General features: G+C 42.2%; 1 protein-coding gene across 5 annotated transcripts in view; it reads right to left on the bottom strand.

Moving 5' to 3' along the window:
* The window catches only part of TRMT9B (tRNA methyltransferase 9B (putative)), a 118,293-nt gene that overhangs the window by 29,385 nt on the left and 63,022 nt on the right, over positions 1–25,886 (bottom strand). For 3 of the 5 annotated variants that reach the window (XM_075421936.1, XM_075421935.1, XM_075421938.1), the window contains one exon: positions 1,652–1,787. The exons of 1 other annotated variant lie outside the window; for it this stretch is intronic. The gene's annotated coding sequence lies outside the window, so the exon portion shown is untranslated. Of the gene's footprint in view, positions 1–1,081; positions 1,127–1,651; positions 1,788–25,886 lie in introns of those variants that run through there. One more of the 5 variants, XM_075421939.1, reaches the window with a different exon arrangement.

Consider the following 25,886-nt stretch of genomic DNA (forward strand, 5'->3'; position numbering starts at 1 on the left):
CAGGATCTTCACTTGAGCGAACATCTAAGATCCCTTTAGTCAACATGAGATCTACTCAGACCTGTTTAGCTGGAGTTCAGAGAGAAGAGGAGATGGCAAAATATAGGGATGCATGGATTTATGACTCCTATCCTTTAACAAAAAAATGTCCTTTTTGTCTGATTCAGAGTAAGACTCACAAGACCAGACTCGGTCCTCAAATTTGCACATGCTGCTAATGTGAGGGGACCATTGAGATGCTTTCAGAAACGCTTACAAATTTGATTTTCTTTTCTCCGTGTACTACATACAGATTAGCTTTACGTATTTGTGGAAGCATGTAATTTGTTGGGGTTTAATACAATTTTAGCCACCTATACTGCGGCATTAGTAGTTCACTTGTATTACTGTGGTTTGCTTTATATATATATTTGGTGACCTTCTAGCAGCCTTCCAGTACCTGAAGGGGCCTACAGAAGGATGGAGAGGGGCTTTTCACAAGGGTGTGCAGTGATGGGACAAGGGGGAATGGCTGAAAACTGAAAGAGGGCAGATTCAGATCAGATATTAGGAAGAAATTCTCCCCCATGAGGGTGGTGAGGCCCTGGCCCAGGTTGTCCAGAGAAGCTGTGTCTGCCCCCTCCCTGGCAGTGTTCAAGGCCAGGCTGGGTGGAGCTCTGAGCACCCTGGGCTGGTGGAAGATGTCCCTGCTCATGGCAGGGGGGCTGGAACCAGATGATCTTTCAGGTCCCTTCCAACTCAAACCATTCTATGATTCTGTGATTCTATGATTCTGCATCATTTGTTCATTTATAATAATAGAAACAAATATTCATCAGAAATTTTCAGTGCTCTTCTCCAAGAGTCATGATATTTTGCCTAGTTTCTGTTTGGTATTGTTACAAATCAAATGTTTTTGCTTTGTATATGTGTCACACTTGTTCATTTCACTGCATTTTTCTGTTCTAAACAGACTCTCAACTTGTACTCGTCATCTAAGCATCTGAATCACTTTTCAAGCACATGAGCAGTGTAATATCAGCCAGCAGTCCCATGACTCTGCCTTCTCTGTTTGCTCTGCTCTTGCACCCCAACCTCATACCTGACACTGAAGATGAGTTCAGTGGACATTCCAGCCTCAGAGGCCCACTGCTCCAGGACGTAGCAGCTGTATTCAGCGTGGCAGGAAGGTATGGCGTACTACACCATTTAAGCACACTCTGGAGTTTCTAAAACCTTTCCATGAGCACGGGTGACCTTATTCAGGAGTCTTGCAAGAAAGCAGTCCCCTTGCAGAAGAAGAACGTGAGAACAAACTCTTCCAGAACTCGTGCTGTTGTGTGTTCAGGACATACAGTTGTCGAGGCCACAGGATCACCCTAAGGTGGATGCAAATTGTACATTCTGCTATGTACAGACCTACATCAAAAACCACTGAGTGGCTGGTGAGGTGACTGCACACAGGAAAATGGAAACGGGTTCCTGCATTACACTTCCAAGCCTCAGGATTATGATTTTATTTCTGTTTTACCTCTGAGGATTTTCAGAGCTCTGCAGAAAAAATGATATTTCAACAACAGTTATCTATTTGCCTATTCTGAGTAGGAGAGACAGCAAGTTTTGAAAGAATTTGCTTTGCTCAGAGAAAAGATTATGGGTCTGAAACACAAACCACTTGTTGGACGGTGGCGGGCGTGTTCTTCATGCAACACTCTCCACTCTTAGTGACCATTATCCTGATAGGAGATCCCTGGTCCCCAGACAGCAGACTACATTCTCAGGCCAAGGCTGCCACTGCTGTAACGATGCTGAAAGATAAAGAGAGACGGGGACAACGTTTTCACCCATGAAGTGGCCCTTCTAATCAACAATGCAGCCTTTATAACTTCTTCATAAAGGAAGCCATAGCAAGCAAATTTCGATTCTGTCTGCTGGGAAGTTTTATCCACCTGGTCTCAGTTTAGTCAGTGGTATCCCACTGTTGTGCTGCTTCACTAATTACCCTTGCTTCCACAAAGAAAATGTAAGCACATGTGCTCGTATCTAGATGAACTTCATGTCAGAGATGACAAGGCTTCATGGAGAGGAAGACAACATCAAAAAACCGCAAGATCATCGGCCAAGAGGAGGAGAACTGCCATTCCTGTGACAACCAGAGCACCTCCTCTCAGAACTGAGGTGAGACATCTGATACCCCCATCTACCTGCAGCTTCTTCTTACACAAGCAGCCCCTTCTTAGCAGGAGATGCCTCAAATCAGCATGGAGCCAAGGACGAGCCGCGAGCTATAAAATTATATTACAGAACTGGGTGCATTCCTTTCCACTTACGCACATACTTGTAACGATTATGCACACTTTTACAACAAGGAGCAACTCTTTACCATCTGGAGTCAGGTAAACAATTAGTTTAAATACCTTTGAATATTTCATATTTTGTACAGTCTGGCAGAGAACATTTGAAATATAAACATTCACATTACACTTGTAGCAGTTATTGCTCTCTGTCTCTTATGTAGGTAGGCTTTATTAGTAAATATTTTCATTTTCCTTTATCTCAGTTCTTTCAAAACTATAACACCTCTATATTAGAAGACTCTCTCCCTAGAATTTCAAATTTAAATACAATGAAGACAATGTAACCCTTTGAGTTTTCATCCAGCCCACACAAAGTCTCAAGGCTAATGTTTAAAGAGCTGTTCCTTCTGGCAGCATTGAAGCATTTCAGTTTATTAGCCTTCTCATTCCAGGAATTTCAGAGAAGTGGTTTTAGCAAATTAAATCCCATAAGTACATATCAAAAGATATTTGATTTGCCATCTTGATAAAAGTTTTAAACGATGAATGGAGCACTCTCTTTACTTCCATTGTCAATAATTTTAAATTGTTAAGAATTTAAGAGAATACTAGCAGACTCTTTTCTTAGCAGTTTATTTGCCAAAATTTTGTTATTATACAAAAGGAAGACTTTATAGATTCCTATTTTATTTCTCAATGAAAAAAAAAGCATATCTCTGACGGATTCATCTCTGGTCACTCGGTACCTAAAGCTAACTGTCTGACCAGACTCCCATATGGATAGCAGAGAGAGACAGACAGACAGCTCCACAAGGCAGTCTGTCCCGCTCAGAAAAAGGTGGGATGACTTGCCTTCCAGAGGTGCCTCATACTGTCTGCTAAAAGGCTAATTCAACAGACTAAATGGGAGCATGCGCTTTATGTTCAGATGACTATGGTCAAGCAAGAGGAATATAGCCCCAACAAAGCTATGGGATTTGACTAAAAGAAGGCAGTCAAGGGCAAGACTACTGTTTTATCCTTCTTCCAAACCCAGAAAGACAGCAAAGAGCAAACGCAGGGTCAGAGCTGACCTGATCTAGTTAAAGATGTCCCTGCTCATTGCAGGGCGCTTGGGCTAGATGACCTCTGAAGGTCCCTTCCAACCCAAAGCATCCTATGATTCTATGATTTCACTACCACCACTCACACTCAGTAGAGCTTTCTAGTTGAGTAAGTTGTTACTGACTACCAATCCAAACTTGCCTAAACAAATATAGATTACATTAAGCAAAATCAGGCTGTTTGAAAGTGAACATATATTACTGACATGTCCTGTCTTTGGATGATTAAAGGGAGAGACCAAGGTGTTTATCCAAGAACCAAATTCAGACTCTTTGTGAATGAGAGTTGGCTACATATTACAGCTGATGATCTGGACACGAGTCCCAAGTCTCCCTTGCTGTGTATGGTGCTATGTATCTGCCTGATTACAAGCCTGGAGAAGTGCTTCAGCTAGTTCAGATACTTACATTTTAAATGTTCATATCCATTTTTAACATGCTATGAAAACCTGAGGTTCATAAATCATTTACAATAATGCGAGAAGGCACTCTTTGCCATCTCTGACTGATTTGTCCCTTGGATCGACAAAAAGCCCTTCAGAACTTTGAGATAAGCTAAAATATACGTCTTTGTAAAATATGCCTCTGTCGGGATCCAGAAGAGCCAGCTCTGCTCTGTAAGAAACACGTACATAGGCTTCCAGCCACGAAAGAAGGGGAAGCGGCACATATATACTTCTTAGGAAGGACCATCTCAAACAAGACAACATACCGGCCACAAAGGCTAGGCAGAGGAGGTTATTTTCCTCGACCGTAAGAAGGATGCTGCTGCCTGACCTAAGGAACAGTCTTTGCCTTCACTAATGTTGATGTGGCAAGTTTAGTCTGTTCTCTCATTGGAAAGGAAAAAAACGTGACCAACGCATTTTTCTGTTTGTGAAGAACAGAAACACGGGGAAATCTCACATTGCTTGGTCGTTATTGTTCAAAGCAGTTTAATCAGAAAGATGTCACCTACAAAGCTATCTGCAGACGCAGGAGTAATTTCATGTTCTATGTTCGCTAAGCACAAAGGCATCAATGACAAAGAAACAGAAACAGTGTGTGAGTTTTCTCATCTTCTGGGAAGTTCCCACATTTCTCTAGAAGTTTGCAGCAACATTTCTGGAAAGAGCAGCAACTTCAGTTGTCGCTGCAGATAAAAGTGCCTGTTTTTCGGGTCTGACAGAACAGTTCTGTTGTAACTTCGACTCGCTCTGGTGGTTTCTGAGAGACAACCTCTTGTCCTGCAGTCTCAGGCTGCTTTCTTCAACCTTTGTTTCCTACCACAAATGTGCAAGGTTGTGTTTTCAGGAATGGCCACTGCTCTTGGGACCCGAGTCATTTGGTTTTGCCGTCTCTGCCTGTCGATTTATTTACAAGTCTGACATCAGTATCTAACGTTTCTGTTCACCATCTTGAGCAGAATTTCAACACACGGAGTTTAATTTACTTACCAAGGAGATCCATGCTCATAGGCAGACCGCACTGAACACTTGAGCTAGCTCACTTCAATCCTAGTCGAGGTAACTTTGCACTGAACCTCAGAGGACACTATAGACATGGGCACAAAGCTTCCTTTTCAGCTCTTTGTGTCAGGGGAGAGCACTGAAAATCAGCTTTACTGAATCCCAGAATACAAGGCCATATTTTTGAAATAAAGGGATTAGGCTTTTCCAGGAAATTGTCTGTGGATAAAGAGTCAAATAGTTCAGATTTGAAAATCTAACTCCTAGGAAAAGGTAGAGTTTTTTCTAAAACCACACAACCCATCATTCGCATCTTCCAGAAGCTAGCTGAGGACAAGATTCACGTGCTATCTTCTACGCATGCCATCCTTATGTGCTTAAATCTCACCATACCGATGAGCTTTGGCACATGCGAATCTGTTGGTGCCAGGAAACAGGTCAATGTCCGAAAGAGCAGAGCTTTCAACGATGAGCACTACGGCACCCACATCTGCCCCAAGGAAGCAACCCCTCTGTTTTCTTAGCCAAAGTCCCTTTATTAAGGGAGATTGCCTTCTGTCTTGATTTCACACTGTTCTCTGCCACAGTATTAGTCTAAATTCCCTGTCTTGCCCCATGACGTAAGCTTCTTCTTAAAGCTCACTTTAGCATCTTAGCGGAAGAGGCATCTTTGTATAACTGATATCCAGCAATTAAGAGTGCTACAATTCAGTTTCATTTTATCATTTCTGTGACAGGATCTGGAAGAGTTAATAAGATTTAAATATTTTAGATAAAATACGAGGTGTTAATTATCTGCCTTATTTTATGCTAGAAATTATGCACCTAATTACAATGGAAAATTATCTACCAGTGTATCTGAGTCACTCTCCATGATGTTACTGAAGTTAGTAACAGCCTTACTGGGACTGTCCAGGGAAGAAGAAATGCTAATTAAATTGTCTGGCTCTGACTGGTCTGATAGTACTTTACAAAAATAAAAAGCTACTGTATGTAGCCTATTTAAATCTGACATAATTGGGCTGCATGAACAGAAGTTCAGAAAAGCCCTAATGTGGGCTTTGCTATTTAAAGAATCTTGGAGGCTAATTCAAACACAGAATAATCTCTTAAAAATGTGTGTTTGATTATTTTTTTAAGCTTTTCTGATTGATTTGGCATGCAGGGGAGTAATAGAGTTGTAACGACTGTGACAAGCTCTCTTGAACCGAAACTGATGTTCCCGACAAACCATTTTGCTTTTTTTTTTTGTCTTAACATCCAATAGATTTGAACATAAATATAATTCACTGCAGAAAAAATGAAAGTCCTTAAACCTTTTTATAAACTAGCCTGCAACTGATGGACTAACGGTATTTATTTTTCCATAAACAAAAGAAGAAAACATATCTTATACATCACCTGCCATCCAAGCCAGTATCTTCTTTGCCCAGTCTCAACCAATGCAGACAGAATTCCTAATCTGACTAATTTTCCCTGGTAGCCTACCTGCTGCAGACACAGCATTTTTCATGGGAGAGAAGCAGCAAAGAAGATTTAATTGCAATATGCTATGGTTTTATATGTAAGCAATGAGCAGGGCAGCCTTTTTTTAGCTGCCCAGAAACTTCTTGATAAGAACTGCGATGATTACTAGATACAGGCAGCACTGTTTCTGAAACTGAGGAAAGGGTTTCAACAGGCCATATCCCAAAAATCCTCTGGAATTGAGACAGACAGAGAGCAAAGAGGTAGAGAAAGTTATAAATACAGGAGGTAATGAGGATGATGTAGCTAACTGGTGGAATACTGAACTTTACAGGGAGCTAGGTCTCAATATCTATACCATACCTCAGGTTATGAGCTATATGTTTCTGCTTCCTAGCAGCTGAGGATCTGCTGGAATTCTGCTCGTGGTGGAGACTACAAAGGCTCTTTTAAACATACAATAGAAGGACCAAATTTATACATTATATTCAATTCTTACATGAAAATATGTCATAGTGAGAAAGAAAGATATTGGTTCGGCTGTGTTCTGTGTCATAAAGTTCTTGATAGTATTCCAAATGCTTTTTACAATATTTGATCCTATTCTCAGTGCACTACTTTAAGAAATGCTATGGTTCTCTCTGATTGGACTTTGGCTGGGAATTACTAACGGGTTCTTACCAAAGTTTTGTATAACATATGGTAGGGATTTATTGAAAGTCCTGAAAGAAACTTTGGCAGTGCTCAAGCTAAGCAGCAAGGTAAATACAGAACAGTTACATATTACAGAGCCTCAGTGCAAACGTAAGCAAACCCAATGACAACTGTGTCTCAACAGTATCTAATGCACTAGATATCAGTGGCTAAACCCATGAAAAGAAAAGGTCTCCCACAGAACCTCTACACAGAAACCAGCCTTGCTTTCTCAGACTTAATACATTGTGCTTACAAAGAACAAACACATTTATTCTGAAATATTTTAGTCATAAAAACCTTTATCTTCTATCCTGATCCACAATCAATATAACCAGAAAACGCTTTACCTCAGTTGCTGTAGAATTATTGCCTCCTTAATAATCTGTTACTTCTCACCTCCATGGGAAGTTGCCTGGGTGGCTTCAGGAGCTCAGGACGTAGGAGAGATGTGCATGGGTAACACACAAAGCCAGTGCTGCAGAGTCACTTGGGCATCACTGCTTTATATTTCCCAGCACGCTGACTGGGGGCATAGCGCTGCTTCAAGCCTGTTCTGTGTGCTAACACATCCCTGTCTAAGCTAAAAAGGAAAGTATACCAAAAAATAGATTGTCACCTCCTTTCCCTCCAAGCGTACAGGGCCCACCGTCACTTTGTTCTTGTCCCTCTGTGAGCTTCAGGGCTGTCACTGTTGAACACTCTGTTGGCAGGTCTGCAAGGGCCAGCCCTGAACTCCGGCTAACACTCCAGGTTGGAGCCAGCTTGAGCTCATTCAAAGACAACTGTGTGTCTCTGCCTGGCTTTGAGAAGATGCTTCACCAGCAAGGAGCCAGCTAGCATCCAGCTGGGCCTCGCGGCTCAGGCTCTGCTCCAGCTCAGAGCATCTGCTCTGCTCCAGACGAGCTGTTCCTCAAAGCAGAACAGCTGTACTCCTGTGACAGGCATCTCAGCTACAGCGTTTGCACGCACACACTGCAAGCCAACCCGCCAGTGAATAACAGAGGCAACCCTAACGCATCGTTTCATCCCAGTTCCCCGCTGTCACACGTTTCTGACATACACATCCTCTAAAAAAATTGGCCTCGAGCTACCTTAGGGGATTCAGGTCCCATTTCAGGCTGCTTCTAGACTCACTACACACAAATTGGGGCCTCTCTCAGAAACGTGTATGTCACAAAATGTCTGTTTGCTCCCACGGATCCAAGAAAAACCTCCCAGTCAAAGCGCGGGAACTCACAAATTGAAATGAAATACCGTAGCGGGCTTCAAAACGCCTTCGCTGAAGAAGTGGGCAGAAGGCAGCAGATTCCTTCCCGCTGCTTCCCCGAGACCAGAAGTAGGATCCCCACTCCTGATAAATGCCCTGCAGTCCTATGGTATGGACACACGGCTACGTTCAGTGATCCGAGGAAAACACTGTATTCCAAAGTCAAAACGCAGCAGCAAATATTTTGCTGGTTTTTGTATTTGAAAGCATTAAGGCAGCCGTGGAATTAAACTTTGAAAGTTTAGAGTTACTCTCCGTTCCTCTTCAAACCCCCCGAAGTCATAACTACCAACACTGGAGAAATAACTACCAGCTTTCAGGGACTGAAATGCTTCCCAGTCATGATGACAGTCGCTGTTCAAGGGAAGCAGCTCACGTGCACGAAGATTTTCATGCGTGTACATTTTGCAGAACCACAATATATTCAGCAAGACATTCTAGTGAATAAGCCTCTCCTGTTACAATCCCTTTAAGCAGCTGTGCAAATGGCTGTTGGCATGATTGGAGGACAATTCCTCCATGAGTCCTCCTCAGTGTTCTGCAAAACAGAAATGCTATTACAAGAAGACAGCAAAAACATTGTGAAAATGAGTCACTAGACCCAGAGTTGCAGGTGATGTGCACTGAGAAACATATGGATGCACTGCTGGGGGTGCATCACGGTTATTGCTGTCTTCCTGGGGAAAAAGGTGATTCTTGCAGAATAATTAAAACTACAAGAATCTTAAAGCTGCTGGTTCTTACTTTACTGTGGTTCTCCCACACGAGTTTTGAAAATACGCAGTATTCCGCTCAGTTATATAAAATTCACTTTGGATGGCAATCTTTAAGAGGTTTCAAGGGAAGAGGGGGTTTTTGAAGTTTGTGCTTACAGACGTGAAAAGTGTTTCGCCTCATAGCCCTCCTAAGCTGCTGCTTAATTTCAGGACTCAACGCTGCTATTATCAACTAAATTGCATATTGTATTTACTTCAATAAAAACAAATAAATCTTCTGGCATGGAGGTGTTCAAGCACCTCCAAATTACCCAGGATCTCTGTTCTCATTATACCAGCATGGTTCCCTTAGGCCCCCAAATACTGAGAAGAAATAAGGTCTGATGTCTGATATTCCTGGGAGCTGAGCCTGCGCATACAGCACCTGTATCCCTGCCGATCCCGCTGCACACCGGAGAGAACTGCACTGGGAACAGTGGGGCTAGAATGTGACCTTCCGCTGCTTCTGTTCCATCTGTGAGCTTAATTAAGAATTCACCTTCTGATAAAGAAGACTGTATATCTGATCTGGTCATAATACCTAATGCAGTTTACACAAATACATATTTTGACCCGTAGATGAATAAATGTTGCTGTTGCTGACCTGCTGCCACTTTAAAAGACCCAGAGTTCCATGACAAAAAAATGTCCAGGGAGTTATCCACTGCACATCAGTTTCTATACTCTGCAGCTGACAGCACATTAATTGTCTCCAGTTCCTCTACTGGCAAAATTACTCAGTTATTCTCATTGATGTCCATAGGGAATATTCAATAATCATCATAAATCCTTGAAACCCTCAAGGCTTCTCTATTTTTATTTTTCACACTTGAAAATATTTATGACATCCATAAACACAGAAATCATCAAATAGAACCCAGAGTAAAGCATAATTTTTGCAAGCAGGTTAAAGAATGAGTTCATTTTCAATAGACTTCAAAGGAGACCTCACAGAAATTTAATGAACAGAATACTCCCAAAGGCTGCAACCTTTGACAATAAATGCCAGTTTAAATCGAGGGATCACTCATTCCTATTGCAGCTCCTTGGCTGGCATAAAACCAGTGGTTCCATGACCAGGCTGGAATCTGGGGATCGGGACTCTCCCAGTGCTTGTCAGGCTTGCAAAATTTCTCAACATCAGCTTACATTTGGGTTAAATTACTCTCAGATTGCACAAATCTTACACGAGGGTCAACAATATTTCTAAATGTGTTTTGAATAACTGCACTGGAAATTGTATCAAATATAAACAAGCTTTGTAAATTATTTTAGCCTGGAAGCTTGGCATTATCTATGAAAAGCAAACTATGTTTTCAGTGCACGTATCCAGCACTGTGCATGAGGTACAGCAAGCAGCTTTCTCTGGAAGCCAAAGACATTTGTCTCCTAAATTTTCTACCTGTACTTTGCAAAGACTAAATTCTTTTACTTGGATAAACTGTGATGGAAGATCAGCAGGAGAAATGGTTTTAATACATTAATATGAGAAAAAATTGCTCATTAATTTTATTATTGCTACTTAAAATGTCAGCCATAGTAGACATACTATGTAATGCTAACAGGTCATTGCACATTATCTATCACCATCTTGTTTAATATGCAATTTTTATGTCATGTGGGTGTAAAGAAATTAAGAAGCAATGACAATCTAACATTATTTCATTCCAGCTGAGGAAGATTTGGTTCACCATTTAAAACATAGCTAGTGATATTTATTTTCTTCTGACAGGCTGAGATTCAACTAATTCTTTACATTAACTTAAATATGTTGGATAACACTTGAACAATATTACCGTCCAGTGGAAATTTAAACCCAGACAAGTCAAAGAATTAAAATCTAGCAGATCATAATCAAACAATCCCTTCTACAAGTATTCATTACTGTTCCACTGGAAACTCTGACGATCAAAAATACCTGAAACTATCCATTCCCATTGCAAAACTATTCTTATGCCCCGTAATATGTTGCAGTGACTCAGATACTGCTGATAAAGAAAGTTGCTTCAGATTTTCAAGATTCCATATATTTGCTAATTATTTCACATAGCTTTTTATTAGAAATCCACATGCTAACAGGAAGAGTCCAATTTCTTATTTTATCTTAGATTATCATGCAGTATGCAGTGTTAGAGAGAAGCCTGCGCTTCTGAATCCTAGTATCCACAACTTGTTTTAATTTCTGAGCCCTTTCTGTCATATGCTTCCCATTGCAGGTTTTTTAGGGGTCCTAGAAGCCTAGGGAAAAGCTCACTTTTAAATGTTTAATTTTCAGTAATTAATGAATGAGATCCTGCCTGCACTGAAGTAAAATGTAAACTTCTTTTGACTTTAAAGGAGACAAATTTTAGCCCAACATAGAGGACGTGGCAAATAATTCCTCTCCAGTGTAATTTGAGCACAGAAATATAGTTGCCAATAATAATTAGAGAACACTTACTCTTAAAGCCCATTTGGTCTCACTAATATGTATTTCTCATTTAAAATAATCAAAGACAATAAATAATACTAGTTCTGAATCTTCCAGTTTTTTTGGTTCTGCAGCAGCTTGTAAGGAGTGAGAAAAAGGGAGAGAACAGGCTCAAAACGGCGATGGATGTAACACCCACAAGGGAAGAGAAGAACAAATAAATCTAACACCTTGATGCCTTAAAGTGACTTCAAATTGAAGAGGGAATTATGCCTTATTAGGCTTATGTAACATTATGAAAATGGTCTAAAATGTACTAAAACACAGAGGGAGATTTGCTTTTGGCATCACAGCTACAAAACAAGTTCAGCCTGTAAGGACCATAACAGCTAGAAAAATAAGAAGAGCAGAAAAGGAAGAGCTGAAACAGTGAGTGGGGGAGGTTTAGCTAATATCCATTTCACCTCAGAACATCACGGGTATTTTGTTATAACATCGCAAGTCCTGGGCTTCTGTTCAAGTGTGACACTTGATGATGGCTGAGCTAGCCAAGAGCCTGTACCAGCAACCTCGGGTTCGATCGTTTCAGAAAGAACACAATTTTTAGCACCGTTTACTGTGTGATTTCCTTTTCTCAACTTAAAAGCCCCCTGTCCAAATAGGGACAAGCTCAATTTCAAAACAAAATCCTTTGCAAGCTGCCTTTAGGTCCACCATCAGCTCTTGTTCTAACATAAGAGCTTCATGTAAGCTTCGCTCCTTCTATCAGCTCTCCCAGGTTCTCTCTCTCCTGGATGAACAAGGACAGCAGATGCTTTATACTCCATGACGATTCGCCCGTAAGATTCACAGTAGGGAGTTCTTCAACTTCTGCAGCTGAAGTTAGGGAAACTGGTTTTAGTTTGGTTGGGAATGTAATGGGTATTAGACTCCTCACATCTTCTAAACACCTCCTGGGCTTCCAACTCCTGTGTAAGTGGTCACACAAAAGGTACATTCAAAGGCAAATGCAGGGTCCTGCACCTGGGGAGGAACAACCTCATGCACCAGTACAGGCTTGGGGTGGACCTGCTGCAGTGCAGCTCTGTGGAGAGGGACCTGGGTGTCCTGGTGGACGACAGGTTAACCATGAGCCAGCAGTGTGCCCTGGCTGCCAAGAAAGCCAATGGGATCCTGGGGTGCATCAAGAGGTGTGTGGCCAGCAGGACGAGGGAGGTTCTCCTTCCCCTCTACACTGCCCTGGTGAGGCCCCATCTGGAGTCCTGTGTCCAGTTCTGGGCTCCCCAGTTCAAGAAAGATGAAGAGCTACTGGAGAGAGTCCAGCAGAGGGCTACAAGGATGATGAGGGGACTGGAGCATCTCTCCTACGAGGAGAGGCTGAGGGAGCTGGGCTTGTTCAGCCCGAAGAAGAGAAGGCTGTGAGGGGACCTAATAAATGCTTATAAATATCTGCAGGGTGGGTGTCAGGAGGATGGGGCCAAGCTCTTTTCAGTGGTGCCCAGCGACAGGACAAGAGGCAACGGGCACAAACTGAAGCACAGGAAGTTCCAGCTTGAACACGAGGAAGAACTTCTTCCCTCTGAGGGTGACAGAGCCCTGGCACAGGCTGCCCAGAGGGGTTGTGGAGTCTCCTTCTCTGGAGATATTCAAGACCCTGCCTGGACAAGGTCCTGTGCAGCCTGCTGTAGGTGACCCTGCTTGGGCAGGAGGGTTGGACTAGATGACCCACAGAGGTCCCTTCCAACCCCTACTATTCTGTGATTCTGTGATTCAGGATGAAATCAGAGCATCCACGCAATGCGTGTTGGTCAGCCCTGTGACATCCAATACTGCAACGCCCTGGCTGGACGGCTGAGGTAAAATAGCATGTCTGTCTCGGCCCAGAAGTGGCTACGCTCAGATTCTTCACACCATAAAGAAACACTGGATAACCATCACGTTAAATTCTCTGTAAGCTGCCATCCACTTTGGTAATTGGCTTTAACACACTTTTTTTTAATCACTTTTTAAGAGGGAAGATGTAGTTACTAGATTCAGACTTCAAGATTTTGAAGTTAAAATGGATATTTGAGACTATACATTAAAATGATATATAGACACGATTGTATTTTCCCATTTTTAATAAAAGATACTACCTTACTACGAACTTGGCTTTCTTTAGCATCCCATCAGATAGTTTTCATCCTTTCTGGATGTGTGGACCGTTATAATTTTTCAATGGAAGTACAAACACCTTTAAAAATCTTCTGTGACATAGTGTTCAGAGACCACCAGTAGTAATCTGATCACACCCGTCTGGACATCACAGGCTAAATAATTCTATCTTCTTCCCTCCAAGCCCTATTACTAGTGTTTCACCAAATCTCATATTTCATAAAGCATCCAGTTTGTTGCAATAGTTTAACATCCACATTGGTAAAAAATCTGATTTTACATCTGATGACAGGGTTGCTTGGTTTCCATTCCGAGATATTGGGTTTCGTGGTGCTGTTTTTTCAGAGTGAATGAGCATATCACTGCCTGATGATATTTTCCTGGAACTTCTGTGCCATAAGCAAGTCACCTTTCAGTTATCTTATACTCTTTAATTACACCCTTATGTTTTCTCTCATTTTCAAATAATTGTTGCAGTTATTCTCAGGGGCCTCATTAATTTTTTCTGTGTAAACACTGAAATTCCCTTATCAGTTTACAATCGTTTTACCAGTCAGGTAGACTCGTTGACTTTATTCCCTTGAACTTTCTCAGGTGCTGCACGAGTCCCTGACTGCGAAACTGTCCTGAACTAATCTGAAAGAGCAAAAATTTGTGGCAGAGGAACAAAACAATGTATGTGCAGTTGCTCAAGTGCAAAGGGATATAAAGAGCACACAGAAGTCAGCAACATTAAGCAGGCAGAAGACAGGCTAGATACAGGCGCTTCAGTACGAGTGCTCTTCAGGAAGAAGCATTCATGACTAGGACTCATGATACAAAATTCAAGTCCCTCTTTCTTTTGTGGGAAGTAATAAATGCCATGTAGAGAAGTCATATCACCTTTCTACTCCAGCTTACCAGTTTACTACTTCAAAACTTTCACTAGTCTTTTTCACAGCATCAGAATTGGAGCGTTCATTGTATTGCTCATCTACTACATCTTTTTAAGTGTTACTACTTTTCACACTGCCATGCTCTAGAGAAGGCCTGTACTATCTGTACCTCAATAGAAGATCTTGCATTTTTTTGTATTAAACATTTACTTTCCTGAATAGCCCTCTAGAGAAAATAATTCAGACTGGTTTATTTTATTTATTGTAATATCTGCTAGTTTCATCAGCACTAATTTCTGGATCATTGATGATAATGTTGAATAATCTATTACCTACCCCTAAGGAAACACAACAGGAAAAGAACCATTCAGTAATGATTGCTGCGGAAGGTAGCTGACTCCAGCGAGCTTCATGATGCAGGGGATTTCTCCTACCCCAGCCCAACAGATGTGAGGATGCTGTGGGAGTTCCATATCCCAAAGTCCAGTGGCTGGGCAGGCTGAGCATGTATGCCTGCTCATACAATTGTGTGTACACATACATTTTACTTCATCCCTAAATTCTCTCCCCCAACTTCCCACAGCAATTCCCACACCCTTTTAGGCAATTGCTCTGTTCAGTTTGCATGGCTTTCTAGGAAGAGAGTTTTTGATTGATTCCTCTGCACGGGCTTCAGGCCAGGCTCAATGGGAAATCACTCTCCTTTGATGGTCTGCAGGAATTAGCTGATGCAGGATGCCCTGTTTCCACTGATCGGTGCAGCAGGGTTCCCCCACCCATCATCGTTTCTCCCCTCCTTACTGGGTTTTTCTGCTTAACATGATTAGCCTTCAGTCAGACATCCTAAAAACTCCTATCTGTAAATGACAGCTACCACAGTGATCACCACATATTGAATTTTATGTCATGAAGATGCTTTTCCAGTTTACTCCTTTTTAGTCCAATGACCTCCAAGGTCACCGGTTTTCTGTCAGATTGGTCCTACTCCTTTTTGGCTTTTGCCAGAAACTCTACAAAATTTCCCATAAGGAGAACACAGCAATGGCTGGAATTGAAAATAAAAAAGATGTTTTTCAGACGAATGAGACTTTATTTCAATCTATTCTACTGACTTATGGACTTGTGAACTTGTCACAGCTGATAATATTTTGAATTACAAGGCACAATGGATGCATTTCTGCCCCACATTATCAGGCTAAAATGACAGTATGAAATTATATGCTGGCAATGAATTCCAAAAAACTTTTCTTTTCAGCAAAAATATATCAGGATGGATTAATAAGATTGGGCAAAATAGCTTTGAATGGACATATTCTGAGAGGTATTTTTTAAAATATACAGCTTTATCACATTGTAGAGAACCAGGAACGGCACAAAAGGCGGACTACAGTTTAGATTTCGTTGCCACAGGCTTTTAGCAAGCTTCAAGAAAGAGGAGTAAGGCTGAATTATGTTTTTTGCTAAGAGCATTAATATATAAAATGGAAAATACAGAGTGCAGATAAGCAGGAGGAGACGTTAGTCTCTGTTCTCCTACAATGCTTGTAGGTAATCAAGGAAAGTAATAGTTTTGGACTTATATTTCTCTTTCAAAAGACACTTTTCCCCTGTTCCACTACTCTCCACATTCTTTGCCTCTTACTTTCTACCTTTGAAGCCCTTCTCCAGTTTCTATTTAGCACTCTCTTGCTTTTTTTCCTGCCACTGCCTTTTTCTCCCATTATTCTCACATTCTTTCCTTCTTCCATCTCCTTCTCCTAGACTGCCTAGCTAAATGTAGGCGAGCAGGGACCTTCCCCTCCCATACACCTCACGATGGTGGCAAGACTTGATTCCAGGAAGTGTCATGCAATACACGGCAAGACAACTGGAAAAATGGTAAAAAGCAATCACTGACACCCATCAGCCAAGTGACTGATGATAGCCTGCTTTTGCCTTTCCCAACAGTCTCTTCAAACATCGTTTTCTGAAGCTCTTGTAATTGTCTTTGCTTGCTTAGAGCTGGGGTTTAGCAGAGCAAAAAGTTCTTCAAAGTTATCCCAAATGCTGAATGGAAGCTGTATGATTCTCTGCTGCTTTAGCGCAAACTGGTCCAGACTCCTTGCTTGTGTGCCACACTCGGAGGTTTTCTTTGGGCTGGGGACATTTTTTTCTTCAGAAATCCTTCTACATCTGGGGAAAATACCAGTAGGGGCACTGGACTGATAGTCTGGCAGGGGAGCTGCATTACTCAGCCACTTGGGTGCTAGGTAGCTTGCCAACTCACAGCAACTGGTCTGTGTCTCAGTTTCCCCATCTGCACAAACTGCATGGAAGTATTTCCTGTCTTGGTGAACATTCAGATGAAAAGCCCCACATTTATAAAAAAGGTAGTGGTTTATATCTTCTCTAGAGCTCCTTTCCACTACCACCAATTTGCATGCCAGTCCAGAATGAAACAAGAGTAGCTTAAAGAAAAGAAACACACGCACACACAAGCAAACAATTTTGTTCATTTTCAGGACCACCATAAAATAGTTTCCCACTTATCCTTAGAGACAGACAAGAAGGTATAGAATTGCTCTAGAAATAGATTAAGAGGTGCATACATTCTACAAGATACTTTCTTTGCAGGTTTTTTTTAAGCAGAATACGTCAAAATCACTCCGTGTCAGAGCTGACCATGTGCTGACCACTGCAGTCCGTGTGCCTGTTTACCCATTTCCCCAAATTCTTCAAAGATCGACAGATTTTCACTTCAGCCCAACCCCTACGATTACGTGTCCCATCTCCACTCAGCAAAGCTCAGATGATTTCATGGGTAATTCCTGTCCCAGACCCTTGTCTTCTGCGTATTCTCCACAACTCCGACAGCTTTGAATTTGAGCGTACAAGGACTCAGCTTTGCGGCTAGCCTGAAGAGAAACGCTTTCCGCGTTGCACTAGTCGGCGTGGTGTCAGAGACGCAGCTTCTCGTGTTCCTCACTTTGACATTGCTCTGCTGCCTTTTGCATCCTGAGGTGCCTGCCCAGTTTTGTTTACAGATGTTAACAGCATCAGTAAACGCTTAGTGGCCCAAAAGCCGTCAGCTACCATGTCCCATATTGTGAAATCCATGCCACGTAGATGAAGACTTGTCTTGAATTTGTCTTTGTAACATTTCATTGGTTTCCCTCTTATTTTAAGGTCATGAAAAATAGTTTTGGCAATCTGTCATTTGACATGTGTACCAGCACCGTTAGCAGATGGCCTAAGCTAGATGAGCCTGCTGGAGCATTACTTTTACGCTGAGTATTTAACAGCACCCTAAGATTTTACTGTTCAGGGTTTTACTCTGCCAGCAGCAGACAATGCAGCAGCACACTTTGTTTATTCTCCATAAGGCAGAGAGGTAAATCCTTTTAAAAGGCAACCTTGTCACTATGGAGCATTAGATTTTACTCTGATCTAGAACGATGGCATTACTTGCTCGGAGGGCATTACCTTCCAAAATTAACTTATCGTCTCCTGGCAACCAAACTGCTCTCGCTAGAGTGCCAAAGAGCCTTCTGCAATGACCCGCCAGAGCAGGTGATGCTAATTCTCTTTATTTCCATCTTGAATTAAGGCCAGTGGAAAGACTGTAACTACTTCCCTATTTTTTTTTTCTTGCAGAAGAAATTGCTAAAAGTGTCACACAGTTGCTGCTGTATCGCAACACAGAGGAAGATTTCTTCCTCCTCTGGCTCTGTATTACATGACGTGATGTAGTATCTCTAACTGTATATATTTCTAACTGTATTAAGCTTATCAACACCTGCTACGACACGGGACAAGCTTTGCTGTTTTCTGTCCCACTTGCCTCCAAACTGGCATTCAGCATATATCCAGGTTTTCTTTATTCAGTACCCACAGATGTTGACATCACCCAGCTGATCAGGATCTCCAGCCTATTGATAAGAAGGCACACCAGCTGTCTAGCAGACCTGGAAGGCCAGATAAAGTTGGTGATGATAGCAGGCAGATGATCCCAGGAGAAAGACAAGGGCAGAAAGAGAGAAGCAGCTTCCTTGATGATTCTCTTGAGGGTGCTTTGGAAACCTTGCTGGATTTTTGGTTGGTCATTTTGTCTAAGCCTCTGCGTTGTGTTCTCCTAAGCAGGAGCAGCTGCAGTATTAAATAGGCAAAGGATATTGAAGCCTTTCTGCTGCTGTGCAAAGTCTTGGAGAACAAATGAAACTGATGAATACGTCAGTAGTGTTTAGTTACATAATTTTGTCTCATTTCCAGGAAAAAGACTTGTGCTTTTTTCATAACCTCACGGGCCTGCACCTTGAATATTTTTCTTGTGTTGGTAAAAAGAGAGGATTTGCATGAGTTTTCCTGCAACAAAAATGTAAAGCATGCACACACATACACATACATACACGCACAAAATGCAGAAAAATCCAAGAAGCTAATATTTCCTGGACAAAAGCCAGAATTACCGGAATTGAGCAAGCAGTTACACAATTTTCTGCAAACAGCTCTGCAGACCCTGAGGCTACGCCATCTATCACAGCAGCCAGAGATAAGGCGCGACAGATCAGAATAAAATTCTCAATATTAAACTTTTCTCTGTTTATCTCTCATGGATAAAAATAGCAGTAGCTCCCAGGGCTGACTTAATAGCTCTGTCACAGGACTGCTCGCACTTTCCAACAATGCTATCAATATAGAAGACATTAAATTCTATTGCTAAGTAACTGGATGTACATCAGCTGAAACCACAACACCTCTGTGCCGGAGAAGACAAACAACAGAACACATAGCAGAGTGTGACAGCACTAAGCATATAATTTTACAAATATTTTTCACAGAGAAAAATCTACTAAAAGGCCCAGAAGGATAGTGCATAGCTTGCTGTCCCGAGTTCATTATCAAAACCCAATCTCTATTGCTTCGCTTTCGCAGTCAACAAAGGAATGGACGAAACACATGCAAATCCTGAGGAACTTTGAAAGACCAGTTCTTTTAGGGGCCTACATATTGACTATAAACCTCAGCATATCTGAAAATATTATGTTTGCAACGTGAAAGGAAATTGTAGTCTTGCTAATCACGATGAATTCCCCTGGAATCCAGTTTGGAGCACTGAGGACAGCTTCAAGGATCGGTTTTCACACAGAAAGTTTGAAGCATTAATATTCTATTTGCTTTAACAGTATCATCACTAAGGACAATCGAGAACATTTCTAAGGTACAGCCATGGCTACTTGATCAGCATATGACATCTGGATGGCCCAAATCCCAGCTTAGAGACCCCCTTCTCAGTGCACAAAGGCGTTCCCCAGGTCTGGGCGAGGCTGTACATCCACCCCCTGGGCTCAGACCCGTGCACAGGCTTGTGTTCTCCTGCTGGGCTACCAGCGGGAACAGGGGGAAGCAGCCAGTCGTTAGGGCAGCATGAAACACCCAAATGTCCATTCCCAGTCTCCTCTGAGGGAAAGGCAGCAGTTCACCAGCCAGACCTAGAACAGCCAGTAAAAGAAGGTTGTTCAGAGCACCATTTCTAAGTACAACTGAAAATACGACATACTTCTTGGTGCGCTGTTCACACGGCTGCTGCAAGGTACATCCTCTGCTGCCCTGCTGCCTGAGGTTGCTTTCTCGAGCAGGGACCCAAGCCAGCAAGGCCGTGTCACGTCACCATGTGCAGCACGGGGGATGCAAGGGAGCACCTGACCAGGCAGGCGTAGCATGGAGAGAAGCGTATGAGCCCATCCATGGTCTGCCTGCGTTCAGATAATACGACCTCAGGTGAGTCCGGGCTCAGACACAGGCTCAGGACCCACATTTAAAATACAGTATAGAAATGGACTGTGCTTTATTTCCCTAGCATGAACATCATCCCACTAAGGTGGCCACAAAGCTGGATGACCTCACATACAACTGTTTGTCTTTGCTATGTGTCGGGTTCCCCAAATTCACTTCCATTTGCAAAATTGCCACTCACAGAAACAGATTCATCACTTGAGCACCAAACCTTTGGAAAGCCACACAAAGCCATTTCAAAGACAAGCTGTTCTAATTTTTCATTAGTAGTTAAAAGCGAATCTGGAGAGGTGAACACTACAACCATCCATTACCTGCAGTTGTCAAGGTAACAGCTGCTTTAGGATTAATACCCAAAAGGTAGTTTGGCTTTCATCACAAACACTACAAACATTACATGTGTCAGTCAGCTGGCTACTTGCCAGTCCTTTCTTGCTTGGTGCTCATCCCAGGATACTTATTCTATTGTCTTTTCAAGAGCAATATAGTACTAGCCCCAAATCAGGAGGGATTTTTTTAATTGTATGTTTATAAATTATTTATTTATTTATCCTTCAGCGGGCATATAACTATTGGCTATTCACCTCTCAATTTCCTCATCCACAGTGGTTCATTTGTCTTCCAAGAGAAATATACCACCTCTCTGATTCAGTTCTCTGAAAATACATTGTTTCTCTCTTGAAAAATCTTGGGAAATTTCAATGAACTCCCGTATTCCCAAAACATCTGTCTTTTTTGTTTCGTTTTGTTTTTTTTTTTTTTTTTTTTACATTGCATACCCCTACATGAGGGCATCAGATCTTTTCTTAAGGCGGGACAGATTTTCTCCAAGAAAGAATTTCTGGCACTAAGAAACTAGACTTGCACTCAGGATTTTCCAAGCGTCCTACAGGGCATAGCCCTGAAGTCTGAACAGAGATTTAGAGGAAATTGCCTTGGAAACAATGAACTCATTTCTCTGTAAATATTAAACGGACACCTCTGGTTCACAGACTTTGGTGTGAATAACAGCAGATCATTCATCAGACATATTGGCAGTTGGTGTGAACTCCGCTGACAAAAAAAAGGAGTCTCTAGGGACTTCAGTGCATTTGTTACAGGCATCTGAAAATATACTATTTTTCTCCTCTTGATTTTATTTCTCTCCTGTAAGGATCCTCTATTAGTCTCGAACAGCACTGTCATTTTGTGCCTTAAAAGTTGTCAGTGCCAATCAATGCTGCAATCCAGCACGCCCGTGACCTTGCTTGTTACACTGCCTCAAAAGAACTCACTGGACTTGATCTATAGACCCTCTCATCCAACGTCAGTCCCACAGTAAAGGAACACCATCATTTTTTCTGAGAACAGAGGGAGGAGAAATCCACTACCTTCTGTAAGCCAAAGCAAAAGGCCTGAAAGGAGTGTTTTTGACAAGACAATTCCAGCCGTGGGAACTATCACACTTGACATATACGACATTTTATCCTTTTCTAGGCAAGTATCATGCAGTAATTGCTCCTTCCAACCCCCAGCTGAGAAAGCTCGTGTTCAGGAGATTCTGGCATTTAGTCTTGTTGTCATTCCGCGCTAGGACCATCCCGTGTAAGCTGAAATACTGCACTCGCCTGGCAGTTTCTGGCTCTCTGTTTCAGAGCCCAAAATTCTCTGACTAACGGCGGGTCTCCAGTGTAAGGCCTTCCACCACACGCTTGGAAATAGCTCGTGTAACCTCCCCAGAGAATCACAGCGAAAGCTGGGCTGCCACTCCTACCCCCAAGATATGAAACAGTGCTCTGAAAGCTCCTTCTGTTTTCCTTCTCCTTACGAATGAAAACAAAAGCTGAACCTGCAGAATACCTTTTGTTTTTTTTTAAATCCAGTTGCTCAGATGAGCTCTAACAGATTGCACAAAGCTCATTTCTCTTTCCTACTACTCAGGCTGCACAACCATCATGTTGACGTTAATTTATGTAAAAGAAGGCAACGATTACAATGTCCCTAATATGCATAAAATTAATTAATCCCTTTTATTATTAATCCTATCAACGTGATGTCTGCGACATCAACATGACAGGATGATGCTTATCTCTCAGTATATAAACCTCTTGTTTGTAAACAATGTTGAGTAAATCTTAGTGACATACAACTTTCTGAAAATCACGCCAGGTTCTTACAAATGAAATATGAGGTTATGACATCCATACTTCTAATGGTTAGAGCTATTTCTAGGAGTTAGGTAATTAATGGTCCATTTCTTTAAATTTGATGTTAAAGAACAAATCTTGAGGAAGCTGATTAGATCAGAACATTCACTGCATTCATTTCAGACTGCAGTAGAAAGGATGGGGAACGTTTTGGGTGTCCTAAGGGTCAGTCTGCTTGGGAAGCCACCCTTCATATCCTAGCTCACCACCCTGTTGTAACTCTTCCACGTAGACTACCTTGGAGTACACTAAACAGAGTTAACGACCTCATGCAATGGCATTTGTAGTAATTTATTCTCAGAGTTAACACTTCCACTTATTTACTCTCAGAGTTACTACTGTTCCAACAGGAACACAACCTGTGAATACAGCAGCACTGCAACATCCAAGCCAGCCTGCTGTGCTGAGGTGTGTGCAGGCTTGTAACGTATCTATCGCTCTGATTTTAGCACGAAACAACTCATTTACTACCTTGTAAATCACTGCAAAAGGTTCTCCCATTTCCAAGACAGCCTTCATTGTTAAGCAGATATTCAGATACTGCAGTTATGAGTTCTGCCCAAACCTCTAGTTAAATAATATTTCAATCCTTTTATGCCAGCTTATCATAAAGACAAAATTTTTCTTCATTTCCCGCATAAGAAATAGCTTCCCTATGCTCACAGCTGTTTTATCTGGAGCACTGAGAAGGAAAAAGAAGCCAATTCCTTATCATCAAATTTACATGACTTCTGAACATGCCTCTGGGTGAGGCATTTAACTAAACAAGGCCAAGAAGTACGGTATTCTTCTTCACAAGCCATTCCTCATTAAGCTAGGTGAAATAAATCCAGTCCTGAGACGAGCTGCATTGCGCAAGACAGTGCCCCCTAAAACTGGAAAGTAGGTGCCCAGCCATCTCTGGTCTTTTGTTGTGTTAGCTTGTTGTCACTGAACCTGTCATGGAAAGGCTGTTATGGGGCACAGTCACCTACTACTGAAAGCAAAACAGGGAGCACAGGGGAGGAAACGAGGGCTGCACAACCATGTGGTGTCACGTCGCCTAGAAGGGCAGACAAGTAGCTGATCTTTCTCATAAATCCAGACCTGTCTATAGTACCACATGTTTACATTGCTATATTCTCCTTACAAAAGAGAATACCCAAACGTCAGGGAAAAAAGGGAATGCTTGAAAAAAGAAACAGAATATTAGCTGCCAAAAAAGAGAGCTCAAAGTGAGTTCTCGCAAGAAGACATGATCCTTGACCAAGTGGTGCTTCAAGGGGGATTTGAGAGCAGAGATGCAAGTAAAACTTGGAAAGGAGGTTGGAGGAAAGCTCTTCTGAGGATTAAAGATAGCATAGCAGGGGATACAAAACCACGATCACTGAAAAACGAGGTGGAATCAGTCCTCCAGCTACGAGGAAATCCAGCCCCGCGCGACTGCCCTGATCAGAGCGGGGATGATGCCTACACTGCAGCGCACACCTCCATCCAAGTCCCAGCGTCTGCCTCACCTGGTAGCAGATTCCTCCCGTTAAGTCCCTGCATAAATAATTGCAACCTCACTGTTTCTGCGCTATGAGGACATCCCGGGGTCTTTTGCACCACCGCGCTCAGGTGTCTGACCTGGGAAACGAAGTCAGCGATGTGAGAACTTTTTTACCCATCTGGAAAAACGACAAGATGGTTGTTGGAAGATTTGCAGATTGTTAGGTAAGGTGAGCGTGCTTTAGCCTGAGCTGACACACTGCTTCGTATAGCCCAGCTGCAGTCTTTTAAACAATACTGAGAGTGTTTTAATGTAGATGTTAAAAAAGAGACAGAGTCATAGAATCAACAGCTTGTGACTGTAAGGACACAGAAAGACATATGCATATACAACAATATTAGATTAACTGTTATTTACAGACAATCTTTTTACCATTATTGCTTATTTATTATCATTAGCTTCTAATTAATATGCATTTGCTTCCTTTTTCTGATCTTTACAAATGCTGTGCTGCCCATCTCAAATTGAATTTTCCATCACAGTGCCTGCCCTCCCAGCGATTTCCTGTAACTAAAGAAGAAACGGAGGACACAGGATGAGATCCCACCAGCACTGCGCTTGGCTGCTCATTTCAGCGGAAGGACAACGGTTTGCCTTTCTCTGAATGAAAATGACAGCTCCTAAAACAACTAGCGACAGCCTGAGGGTGCAGAGGGCGGATGACAACTCCGACCCTACCTGCTACCAAGCCTCCCCAGGCGGGCTGACTCCGTCCTTACGATGGGCCTTCATGCTGACCTTGCAGAATCGATGTCCGTCAGTCTCGGTACACAATCTGACAGTCGCACAAATATAAAACCTCCTTCCTCCCACTCTGCTCTGGATGTAAAATATGAAGTATGTGGTGGAAAAGATGCTTAAAAAACATAAGGAATTTCATTGAGGCATAGGAAGTTCCGTCTGAACATGAGGAAGAACTTCTTCCCTCTGAGGGTGACGGAGCACTGGAACAGGCTGCCCAGGGAGGTTGTGGAGTCTCCTTCTCTGGAGATATTCAAGACCCGCCTGGACGCGGTCCTGTGCAGCCTGCTCTGGGTGACCCTGCTTCGGCAGGGGGGTTGGACTGGGTGACCCACAGAGGTCCCTTCCAACCCCTACTATTCTGTGATTCTGTTCAGTATCCTGCTACATTTATCACTGTGGCCATTCTGAGCTTGTGATTCTTCCTAGAAGAACTGTGATTACATACTTGTTGATGAGACTCATTCTTATGTAAAGCCACATTCAATCTCTGAACTGGAAAAGGAGGTAGTAAGAAAAAATAATTCTTATTTGGTTCTTGTTAAGGAAACCAAATTTTGCTGACTTCCTGTTCTTTATAATAAGAACCAGGCAGACTATCACCATTCTCAACCCCATCAGCAATTTTACCACTATCACAGCAAAAGAATGCTGAAATGTCTACGAAAGCATCATTGTGATTCCATATATCAAGAATTATTTCATTCTGAAACGTGAATCCCCTAAAGGATTATATGCTTGGAGTTTGCAGGTCACTGGCGATGGAAAGGATAAATAGAAGTGACGTTATGCTCCCAGACACTTCTGCCAACTTACTGTCCAATCCATTATTTGAGCGAGTGACATTTGAGCACCCTGGTCTGGTGGAAGGGGTCCCTGCCCGTGGCAGGGGGGTTGGGACGAGATGATCTGTCAGGTCCCCTCCAACCCAGACCATTCTGTGGTTCTGTGACTCGCAGAAGAGTCCAGACTGTAAACTAGTAACTTGCTGTTATCAAAACCCTAGCCCACAAAAGCAAAGTAAATTTTATAAGCTTAATAACATCTTGCTACTACTGTTTTTTAACTTCATAGTAATAATGGCCTTTCATATGACACATGAACATTAACTAACAATAATGACATTTTAAAATGTCCTTGCTTATACTCCTGCCAGTCTCGCAGGCTATTGTTCCCTCATAGATTCGATTACCAGAGAAGCCAAA

The sequence above is a fragment of the Opisthocomus hoazin genome, chromosome 5 (assembly GCF_030867145.1).
Source record: "Opisthocomus hoazin isolate bOpiHoa1 chromosome 5, bOpiHoa1.hap1, whole genome shotgun sequence".
Classification (NCBI taxonomy): domain Eukaryota; kingdom Metazoa; phylum Chordata; class Aves; order Opisthocomiformes; family Opisthocomidae; genus Opisthocomus; species Opisthocomus hoazin.